Here is an 11,978-nt window from a genome sequence, read left to right on the forward strand (position 1 = left end):
ACACATGTTGCATCTGATGAAAAAAAGTTGTCACTTATGCCCTGAATTATTGTGTGGAGGTGTTGACTGAGGTGTCGCATATATGGGACAACGCTGTGACCAAAGTCTGCAATATAGTGATATGGATCTTTACTAAGTCCTAAGGACTGAAGCCTCACTGAGAGCCGTTCTTTGTTCTTGTGTACACTGTGGTAGCTATATATATATATATACACATATTTATTTAATCACTGAATAAGTAAAAGTCGAACGTATGAACACAGAGCATGCTCATTGCTCATTGATTGATTTCGTCTCCTGTCATGGTGGTAAACATCGCAGTGGGAGGGAGGATGAAAACAGTCACGGTGCTCATTCTGCTTACTTACTTGTTGCGCCGTTGGACAGTGTTCATAGTTGAACGATATTTACCGTTAATTGCGATGTTTCAGTTGTGGTTTCTGACATGGGCAATATGGGCAACCGCCCAGGGCGTTATTTTTCTAGGGACAGCAGGAGACCTCTGCGGATTGTAGCACAGCGATGAAAGCAAAACAGAATGAAGTGAGTTTTAATTGATACTGGTTAAATATATTTCAGGTCTTAAGTATTTAATATCTAGGTGTTTTTATGGGAATGTGGATCTTTCAGATCAATCTGAGAACCAATTTTGATTGGTAAACTTAATGTTATTGTGTCATTTAGCGCGGGGCGCTGGTCTTGGTCTCGGGTTCGGTGGTATTGACTACAACTCTGCTACATGGCTCCTTGGTTGCATGTCCTCCACCCCGCCCACACCTTCTTTACATCCCCTTTCAGTTAGATTTCTTTCTAAATAAATGTGACTAATGAAGTTCATGCTATGTCAGGACAGGAGACAAAATGTTTCCATCCCTGAAATTATGATTCATAGAATCACATATCTAAGTCTAAACTGTTACAGAATAAACACAATAAGAACATGTTTAATCTGTGGTTGTGTTAATTAAAATGGCACATTTCTGATGTATTAAAATTAAATACGATCGGTTCACTTAATGATATTAGCGATTAAGTGATGCATTCAGCAAGTACTTTTACTTTTAATACTTAAGTATTTTTAAAAGCCAGTACTTTTTTACTTTTACTTAAGTAAAATGTTAATGTGGTGCTTTGACTTTTACTTAAGTACATTTTTTGAGTACTTTCTCCACCACTGTATACTATAACATTTATATGAATCTATAAATTATGTTGTCTGTATAAGATAGTGTCAAAATACTTGTGTATTTTGATATAAAAGAATAGTATTAAAGAGTGATAATTAAAAAAGCAAACTCCTCACTCCTTTTCGGACAGGTACGGTAGCTGAAATGACCGATTCCTATGTGTCAAGCATTGCTTTTGTGTGTGTTCTTATTGATTAGTTAAACAAAAACTAAAGAAATTAAAAAATAACTGTTATGAGAAACACCCCAGCTGCTGAGCAACTGATGAAACTGATGTGAGAAACGCAGCAGAGCGTCTAAAAACCGGTCAGATCCTCACGGTTCACCCTGTGTTGCTGTGCAGAAGCAGTGAGCTGCTTCATCTCTGGCTCTTCAGGGTGTCACTTATCAAACGGCATCTTTAAGCCAGGAGTCCTGCTGAATCCTGATGTGCTGGAGAGAAACGCCACGACCCGCGTTATCAGTCAGAGCCTCGCCTCGCCTTGCTGCCTCCCCGCCCAGCCAATGAACCGGCAGATCGGACCACCAATCACCACCGCGTTATTCTGTACGCTTGATTTAAGGCTGAAAAATGTATTATTTTTAGGGTATTTCATCGTTTTGTGCTCTGCTGCCTCCGGCTCTGTGGCTCTTATCAGGCGGCGCTTCTGGGGATTTGTACTCGGAGCTGCTTGCATTAAATTAGGCCGTGTTGACTCAGCGCCTGGCATCCCCAGCCACCGCAAATAATGCTGGAATTTATTTCCAAGTCAGGGCCTCAGTTAAGGTCAATTAGTGCTTTCATTTGGATTGCTGAAAGAAAGCATAAGCAGAATCCTTTGATAGAAAGTGATTATTCCCTACAAACCTGTCAGGCTGCAACAGAAAAGGTGTAAATTGTAATAATCATTAGACTTTATCTTGATCATTTTTGGTTAAATTAGATTAAATCTTTGTATTACGTAAGTGAGTCTTGGGGTTCATTCACACCGGTCTGATTCAGTCTGCTTGAATCAAACTCTAGTTCATTTCTCTAGAACAGGGATGTCCAAAGTGCGGTCTGGGGGCCATTTGTGGCACTTGGGGCACTTCCGTCTGGCCCCTGACTGCAGCTGAAAATGCAACAAATGTGGAGATTTTGGTTTCTGAATTGAGTCTACTGGACTATATGTCACAAAATGAAAACACAGGGCTAGTAAAATTCATGTTCAAAATGTGGTTTAAGGTGTGGTCTACTGTACGTAACCATACAGAGACTCTCACCTATTTGCAGTTTAGTATTTGGAGATTTTTTCATAAAGCATATGTAAAGTACAGCTTTTGAAGCTGAAATACCTCAATGCAATGCTACTTGACATGCTGTCATTGACGCAGCCAATCCAGGAATACCAATTATTTTATTTGCTGCTTTTTGGCTGAACTTTTTGGCTGAAACAAGGAAGAGCGTAGATGTTAGCTAACAGATTTTCATGGCAACTTTCTACAACCAGAATGAATCACGGCAAAGATTTCCAAACTTGGAATCATAGGTAAAATCTGAATCTTAAATGATTCAATTTTTCCACATATTCTTACCTATAAATGCAGAGAAGAGCATATAAATGCATTTTAACAACACTTAATGTTTAATGGTTACAATAAAGAATCTCTTGCATGAATCACATCCAGACTGCAGAGTATTTCTTCAGTCAGAAATGTGAATGCGTGGTGAAAGTCGGTTGGATGTGATATCAACCTCGTTGGAGCAGAACCAGAGTTGGAGCCGTTCTAATCGGTGCACCTCCATCAGGGAGGTGACAGCTGTTGTGTGGAGTGAAAATGCTAAGTCTGCAGGTGGTTAATCACTGTTATATCACAAGTGGCTGAAAGCGTTCATCTTCAGTCCTTTCAGTTTTATCTGCCTGCTGCTATAGGAAAAATCCAGACACAAATCAACGTAGCAGTAACACGATAAGACTAATTAATTACAGCGCTAACAAGACATTCATGCAGTGATGGAGTCATGAGCAAGTAACATTTGCACATAAACACAGATCAAGACTAAATAACATTGTTTTAAGTTCAAAAACATTAGTCAGTGCCTCTAACGATAAAATTATTGAAGTCTGGAGAATTGTGATTTGAAAAATAGGAAATAAAACTGCAAACATTTGTTGGATGAAATGATTTAAAGCTTTACAAATGGTGCCAGTAGATTTGGTTCGATTTGGGACCAAAATCGCAACATTTGTTACATTTTCAGCTGCTGCGGTTCTCTTTAGTTTCACACTGCACTGAATCAAATGAATCGAACCCGTTTGCAGCGTCCTCTCCTCACCTGTGGGGGCGCTGCACCCAAAACCACTGACAACACAACACGGAAACCTCTGAAGAAGACACTGAGCCCAACGTCCTTCTTCACGAAATGTAAACAGAAAATGGAGCGGCGTCAACTTTGAGCAGCTGTAGGATTTCTAGCGCTAAACTAGCATGTTTGTTTTGCTTCTATTTACCCAGAATGCCCTGCGTTGAGTACTAGATCAATTGGCAGATTATTTCACTTATTACATGGGAAGTTTCTTGTAATAAGTTAAATCATTTGCTAATGGATTTAGTACTTTATCATCAATATTAAATAGTTATTGACTTCAAAATAAATTGTGCTGAAAAGTTACTTTTAAGTCAGTTTTGTCTTGTTTCAAATATACTAAGATATTTGCACAAGAAACAACAGACAGTACTTGTATATGTTGCTGTGTTTCATCTTGGAAATGAGATATTAGATATCAACAAGGCAATAAAGGTCAAATATGATAATAGATATTAAAAATCTTAGAAAAATAATCTCCATGACAGAGAAGACGACGACTTTACCGCCACATTACAAATTAACTCCATTCCCATTATCAGCCACAACAATGTAGATGAATCAAGTTCAATAAAATGACATAATATCCTTGTAATGAATTAATTGGACAAATTCTTAATGAAAAATTTGAACTTTCCTGCCTCTGGTGGCTCAAGCGGCTGGTAACGGGGAGTTTGATGTTATTCATCAGACAGTTTAATGAGTCTGTCCCGGCTGATTCACAGAACATCTCATGAGATTTCCAGACATGAACGGCTGACATGAGCCGGGCGGTTAATACTAACGTGTCCGGCCTTTGACCTGCCACGCTGTAGCGCCACATATCGAAATCAGCCGAGTCCCGCTAGATTTCAGTACAACTACTAATGCTACGTTGGAGCTGAAGTGAGCAGTGAAGCACCGTGGCACTAATAAACCCAGAGAATCCTCTAAAGGTAGAAATCTCATCTTTGTAGAAGATTCAATCTCAGGTAATTATCTTTTTCTCTTCTGTCCATGGGGTGAAGTGTCTGGAGGAAGAAACAGCTGATTTGTTATTTTCTCGTAATACACACCAGCTATTTTCAATTCTTTGGATGCTGCATGAGTTGTGTGTTTATATTCAGAAACTAAAAACCACCAAACTGTTCTGGATAAATGAAATGTATTAGTGGATGCTAATTTTGTGACTCCGCAGCAAACTTAGAAACTTGTCGATTTCCAATTTACATATTAATTATTCTGAATAATTCACTTTCTCCACGTTTTTATAATTACATTTGAGTTTCTACCCCTTCTAAACAAAACAGCCCAATCACTTCTTTTAGCAACAGGTTAATGTTTTTGTTATTTTTGTTTTTGAAAATGATCTGTTTCAAAAACCTCCAGACTGTTGAGTCACATTCTAGGGGCACTGCACCGTTACCTAGCAACCCCAACCAAGCCCAGACCCGTAACCTAGCAACCCCAGTCAAGCCCAGCCCCGTTACCTAGCAACCCAAGCGGAACTCCAGCCCATTATTCAAGTGGTTTGTTGTTTCAATCAAGTCAAATTTATTTGTGCAGCACATAAATTTGCAGCAACAACACAGTAACCAACTATGAAACAAGCAACAAACATTACGTTTTATCAAAGACCGTCATCGAAATCATCAAGAATTAGCAACGTTAAATATAAATAAATATTATTCATCAAAGGCAACTCTAAACAAATGGGTTTTTAGCATTGATTTAAAGCAGTAGTGTCCAAACTTTGTGCTTCAGTGTCCTTACATTATGAACGTCAACTTCATAATGTAAAGGCTTAAGTCATTTTTTGCCTAAAGTGATTATTATGCCTAAATTGTCTTTTGACAAAAAAAAAGAGGAGGTGATGTTTGTTTAATAAAAATCTCTTTTGGCAAAAAAAAAAAAGCCTAGGCCAATATTTTAGGAAGGTAACAATAAGATATTCGTGTTTTAGTTTTACCTGCTCAACAATAAGCTCATTTTTAATGAAAACTGTAAATCATTCAAGATCCAAAATATAAAAAGTAAAGTTATTAAAAGAAAAAAACAACTTCCAAATGTTTTGGTCGTTCTCGCCTTGTGGTCAGATTATTTTATGGGTCACCATTTAGACCCTGATTGAAAGTAGCTCAGTGTTTCGGTTGTTTTGCAGTTTTCTTGAAGTTTGTTCCAGTTTAGAAACTGAATGCTTTGTCTTATAAATCAGTCGCTCTCGGCTTGTAGAAAATAAAACTGGTGATAACAGAAAGTAAAGAGCCATTTGGGAGCCAGATGAGCCTTCAAGGTGATCCGGGTCAAATGACTCAGAATCTGGAAAAAGAGACTTGACTCCTGCCGCTGCTCAGAAACTGCTTGTTGCTATGGTAACGGTTTTAATCATTTACCTAGCGCCGTACGAGTAAAGGTGAAACAAACACTTTGTGAAACGTGTGAATGGCTGTCACTCAGTGTTTATGCGGCCGTGGTCACAGCAAACATATTTTTGTACGTTTGAGATTTTCGCCCTCCGGCTTGTCAACATGTTCATCCACTGATTATCAACCTGCTTCACATGAAAGGTCCTAATTAAATCATTACTTACTTTTAGACATTACTGTTATTTGAGAAAATGTCTTTGACTGGTTCAACTTTTCCACATCTTATCACAACTACAAACTTTAATATAATTTAATATAATAAACAACACAATGTCGGGCTGCAGGATCAGAAGATTTTCAACACTTTTTAACAAGTAAGAATTATGAAGTGTGGCATTCATTTGTGTTCTGCCGCAAAACGTCCTAAAAAGGATTTAGATCAATGCATATCCAGGTGTCAGAACGGCCCAGTTAAAGTCTACACCTAAATTCAATTTACAGACGTTGCCAAGACTTACAAACCGCTGGTTTCCATCCAAACCTACTGAGTTAGTTTTGAAATAAAGAATGTTTAAAATGTCCACCAGACTTTCTCCGCAAGTGGACTGGAGTCTGATTAAAGCGGATTAAGGAGGATTGGTGGGAACGAACCGCTAAATGAATTAAGTTTTGATAATTGATGCTGGTTTGCTATTTGTCCCAACAAGCAGTTGAATGGGTATATTTAATTTTTTTTTAGAAAGTTTGTTAAAATATGTCGTGCCAGCATCCTCCAACTATTTCCTGTTTTCTTATTCTTGGTTTTCACCAGTGGCAACATCCGGTTGTTGATCATGTGACTAGTGTGTTGCGAAAAAAGTGTTTTCATTGCAGTTTTGCAAAATCAACCAATTTCGATATGGCCACACGCCCCACCAACACACACACCTCATCCTACTGTCAAAACCAGTCATCCATTTTCTGTAGACCTTTGACCCTTTTTAAAACATTTGATCAAAAACCTGAGTTTTTTTAGAAATTCTTCTTAGAAAGACTTTAATAAACTAAAGTCTGCATTTATTCTGTAGTTTTATGATATAAGCACAGAAGCTAAGAGCTTATTGTAAATGAATTAAAGCCTGAAAAATAGTGAAAGTAATATGTTTTTCTTTTTGCCAACTTTCTCCACCAGGAGTCTTGGAAATGTTTAATCTTGTATCTTATGACAAAAGCAGATATTACTGCCTTCTTATCGCCTTCTAACATTTCAAAAGTGTAACAAAATCAAATCTCGGAGCAGAGCTGGATATTAAACCTTTATGGAGGAGCAAGTGAGTCGAAAAGTCAAGTATGGTTTAATGAGTGCAGAAGGCCTCTCCAGCTCAGACTCTTACTTAGTGCAAATAAAATAATGTTCCTGTGAAGCGCCAGTTTACTCTCAAAGGTTTTGTCAATATTTACTCCAGCAGCAAAGCAGCAGATCTCTGCCAGGCAGTCGGCTGCGGTGCTCTGAATGCCGATCGGCTTAAGGCTGGACAGACCGCCCTCTGAGGGGTCACAGGTCAAAGAAAACACTCTCTGAGTTGACAGCAGTCAGCGTGCTTTTCTGTGCTTTTACCGTGTGCTGCCCGGCGTTTTATGCATGACTGCCAGCAATCTCAATTATCCTCTGGGGTATAAAACAAGCCCTGGAAAACGTGAATATTTAATGCAACTGAGCAAAAACACTGGCATGTGGCTTTCTGTGTTCCAGCTAAATGAGACACAGAATGAGGAAGATCTCTGATGCATGAAACGATGCTTGTTCTGCTGCAAAGTAGATTGTTAAAGTGATTAAACATGGCAGCAAACGAGGGCCGAGCTCAACAGAACCAACCAGGAACCGGAAACTTTCTGCTGTAGTCAGAGTTTTCATTCAGGCTGTTAAACCACTTTGGATGTTAGACGGTCTTTATTATTCTATTTATTTATTTATTTCGAACATGATGGCAGTATAAAGTCACACACATTAATCTTAACATGCTCGAAACAGTTGGCCATATCTGCCCAATTTCACATTTCAAAAATAAATATGTTTATTTGAAACATGAAGAATTTCTAAAAAAAAAAACTCAGGTTTTTGATCAAATGTTTTGAAAAGGGTCAAAGGTCTACAGAAAGTGGATGACTGGTTTTGACAGTAGGATGAGGTGGAGGTTTTGGTGGGGCGTGTGGCCATATGGAAATTGGTTGATTTTGCAAAACTGCAATGAAAACACTTTTTTCGCAACACACTAGTCACATGATCAACAACCGGATGTTGCCACTGGTGAAAACCAAGAATAAGAAAACAGGAAATAGTTGGAGGATGCTGGCACGGCATATTTTAACAAACTTTCTAAAAAAAAATTAAATATACCCATTCAACTGCTTGTTGGGACAAATAGCAAACCAGCATCAATTATCAAAACTTAATTCATTTAGCGGTTCGTTCCCACCAATCCTCCTTAATCCGCTTTAATCAGACTCCAGTCCACTTGCGGAGAAAGTCCGGTTCATTTGGGGATGTGTGAATGTGTAACTGGACCCAAAAAGTGAACTCTGGTCCGCCTACAGACCTCGGCCTTGGTTTGTAGTCCACTTCCTGCCCCAGAAGTAGGACGTGGACTACACCGCACGGCATTCTGGGTAAATACAGCCAAAACAGACACAAGAGTCTAGCACTAGCTGGAGAAATGGCTCGTGGTCTTTTACCAAAGACAAAAGAGAAATCCTACAACCACTAAAATCTGTCGTTACTCCATATTTATTCAGTTCAAGAAGTTAATATGAAAGTCAGTTTGGTTCTGGTAACTTAATGGCAACCAGTTGTTGACTTTGAATCTTTCAGCTGGCAGCAGATCTGCATGAGAGGCATATTTCCCACTAGGAGGTTAAACCTGGATCATATAGCAATGTTTCTTAAATTCCTACAGGAGGTGAGGTTTGGTTCAAACCAAGACTTTGATTATACCAGTGTCCTAGTCTTTGATATAATACTGGACCTAAACTCATAAAGTCACTGTGGAAGAAATTAAACGAGCCCCTCAAGTTGAACATCACTTATTTTTCAGTTTGCATTCAAATAATACGTTGATAAAATCCTCCAACGTTGGCAGAAATATTTAATTTAGCAAAATTCAGACTCCACAGAGATGGAGAAAGAGAGATAAATGCAAATCAATGCCTGTTCAATTAATTTTTACTGAATATTTTTCATCTTTTATACCCTGACACACAGATTAAAGCAATCACAGATGCCAAGATTGTTGATTATTCACAGATTTTAAATATAAATGGAGCAAATGTGCTGCAGCAGCTGTTTCTGTGAATGTGATTACAGTCCCTACCAGACTAACCTCACTGACTTTAATCATTAAAGATCAGTGGATTATTACAAACTTCCTCTGAGTTGGAATGGATTCAAACTTAGTTTCAGGAATGAATAATATGAAACTGTCATGAATCTTATGATCTGCTCTCTGCTTTGGTTCTGGGAGTCGAGTCCATTTTAAATCCATTCTGTCTGAATATTTGAACCCAGTCTGGAGTGGAAATCAGTGGCTTTTCAGATGAAAATCTCCTGATGATGTTCAGTCTGTACTTAAGTTTTTTTGTAACTGTCTTGTCTTCACATCTGATCGTTGAACAACTCAGGCCCATTTTCTTCTATACTGGACAATTGGATTTGGTGCAGTACCCTTAAAATCCATTTCTGTGTCCCGGGGTGGCTTGATGCTGGATGGGATAAGAGCCAGTTGAGTTTTTTATTGCTCGTGCTTTTGATTGTTTTCATAACTTGGTTTGTTTGTCCAAACAACATATTTGCTTGGAAGCACGAAGGGCATCTGCCTCCAACATTGTAGCATCAGATTTTCTTCAGATGAACGACATTTTGTGCAGAGGAGTCGATTGTTCCTCAGGTTTCTGAGGGGTTTGTTCATCCCTGCAGGTTTCCATGACTACAGAGTTGATAGTGAGATAGCAGTGGCTCAATGGGAAGTTAATGAAAGAAGCGGAGAATGTCATTCTTATGGTTCACATGTTGTTGGATGTGAGTATTATATAATCACACTGAAGTCAAGTTTATTTCTATAGCACATCTCAGCAACAAAGCGGTTCAAAGTCCCTTAAAAATAAAAGCATGACACAATAAATAAACATAAAACGGCATTACAGAGACGATGTAAAGAGAAGTAATGACAACTTGTTCCAGTCGGAAGCATCTCTGATTTAAAGGATCTCAGTGTTTCTGCATCTTTTCGGTTTTCTGGAAGTTTGCTCCAGATGAAAGGATTAAAGGTAAAAACATGGATGAGTTTCTCTAGCTGTCACGGCGACGTTCAGGTGACAGAAGGCTGACTTTGTAACCATATTTACGTCGTTGAGTCCGACCCAGCTCTGCAGTCGTTTCAGTAACACACCATGAAAAGCTGCACTCAGGTCCAACAGAACCATCACTGTGGATCTTCCACAGATGGATGTCATTGAACACTTTGACTAGCGCAGTCTCCTCACTGTGGTAACCATGGAAACCAAAAGACGTCAAGTGATCATTGTTAGGAAGCTATTGGAACAGATTTTTCAATAAGTTTGCTAATAAATGAAAAATCTTTCTTTTCAAACACTAAGTACCAACGGTAAAATAAAAAAATAAAAGATCTTATTCCTATAAATACACTCTTAGTCATAGCTCTTATGGAACATAAATAAAAGTATCTTAACAAAAGGTGATGAGAAGATACATTGTGCTTACATGAGATTTATTATACAGGGAATGTTGAGCAGCTTTATGTGCCAATTATACCTCTGAGGTTTAAGAAATAACCTGCACTGCTGAAAAGAATCATTTTAAATAACCTTACGAGTTTCTGTCAGCTGCGAGAATAACAAGAACATAATTAAATCAGCTGGAAATTGTGACACTTTCACATTTGTTTTTGCTCTGCAAAAATAACCTTCATGAGTTTATTGTTTTGTTAATTAAGAACAGAACAGAATATCTCAAAATGGATTTTCTAAAAACCAAGTTAAGATTTAACAGCTTGTAAAATCACATTTCCAAGCATACAGCATGTGCATTAGTCTTCAGGTTTTGACTGAATCATCGCAAGACATCAGTTGTTTTCATTTTAAGTCATTCGGTTGAATGTTTGGTGACCCAGTTTGTTCTAAGCTTCAGTTCACACACAGACAGCTTCACATTTGACCTTATATTTATATATACTGGCATAAAATCCAATGAGTGCAAGCTGCAAACAAAGCCCACATCATCACTCCTCCACTGCCCTCCTCCACATAAAGCTGAGCATGTAATTTGGTCTCAAAGGACATTTTTCAAGACGTATTATTTCGATTTTCAAAAGCTAAACTTGTGAGAAAAGTTTTCCTCCTGGTAACTTTCTCAGTCTTTTTGAGGTCCGTTTTTCTAATTGTCGCATCTTTGTTTTGATATTAGAGTGAATTTGCTGCTACATAAACTGGTGATTGTCTTATATGTCATCTATTTGCAAATAAACTTTCTCAGAATACAACAACGGACTTCACACTGCAAAAATACAAAATGTTAAAAACTATTTTCAGTATGATTTCTAGTCCAATTTTCTTACCACATTTGAAGTACGACAAAACAATTTTTTAAGAATCTTTTCAGTGATATTTAGGAGCTTGTTTTAAGTCAGTAATTCATTAATATTGATACAAAATTATTAGTTCCATTGGCAGATTATTTCACTCATAACATGGGAAAATGTCTCGTTATCAGTAAAATTATCTGCCAATAAAACCACAACTTTTTCATCAATATTAAGAAATTATTGACTTAAAATAAGCTCCTAAATATTGAAAAGTTACTTGAAAGCTAGTTTTGTCTCAAAGTGCACTAATAAAAACTAGATTAAAATTAAAAACTAGATTAAGACTTTGTGTTTTTGCAGTGCAGATTGTAAAGTTTCCCATTTCCATCCACACACAAAAGCATTTCAAAATAAGCTTGGGGCCCAGCAGGGAGCCCTGTGGAACACCTAATGTAATCTATAAAGAGTTGACTTTACTAGCCGTGTCTTTTTTTCTATATATTTTGTTAATTTTCTTACTCATTAATTAGTTAGTTTGTTAAAGTCA

Source organism: Poecilia reticulata, chromosome 20 (genome assembly GCF_904066995.2).
Source record: "Poecilia reticulata chromosome 20, P_reticulata-male-v2, whole genome shotgun sequence".
NCBI lineage: Eukaryota > Metazoa > Chordata > Actinopteri > Cyprinodontiformes > Poeciliidae > Poecilia > Poecilia reticulata.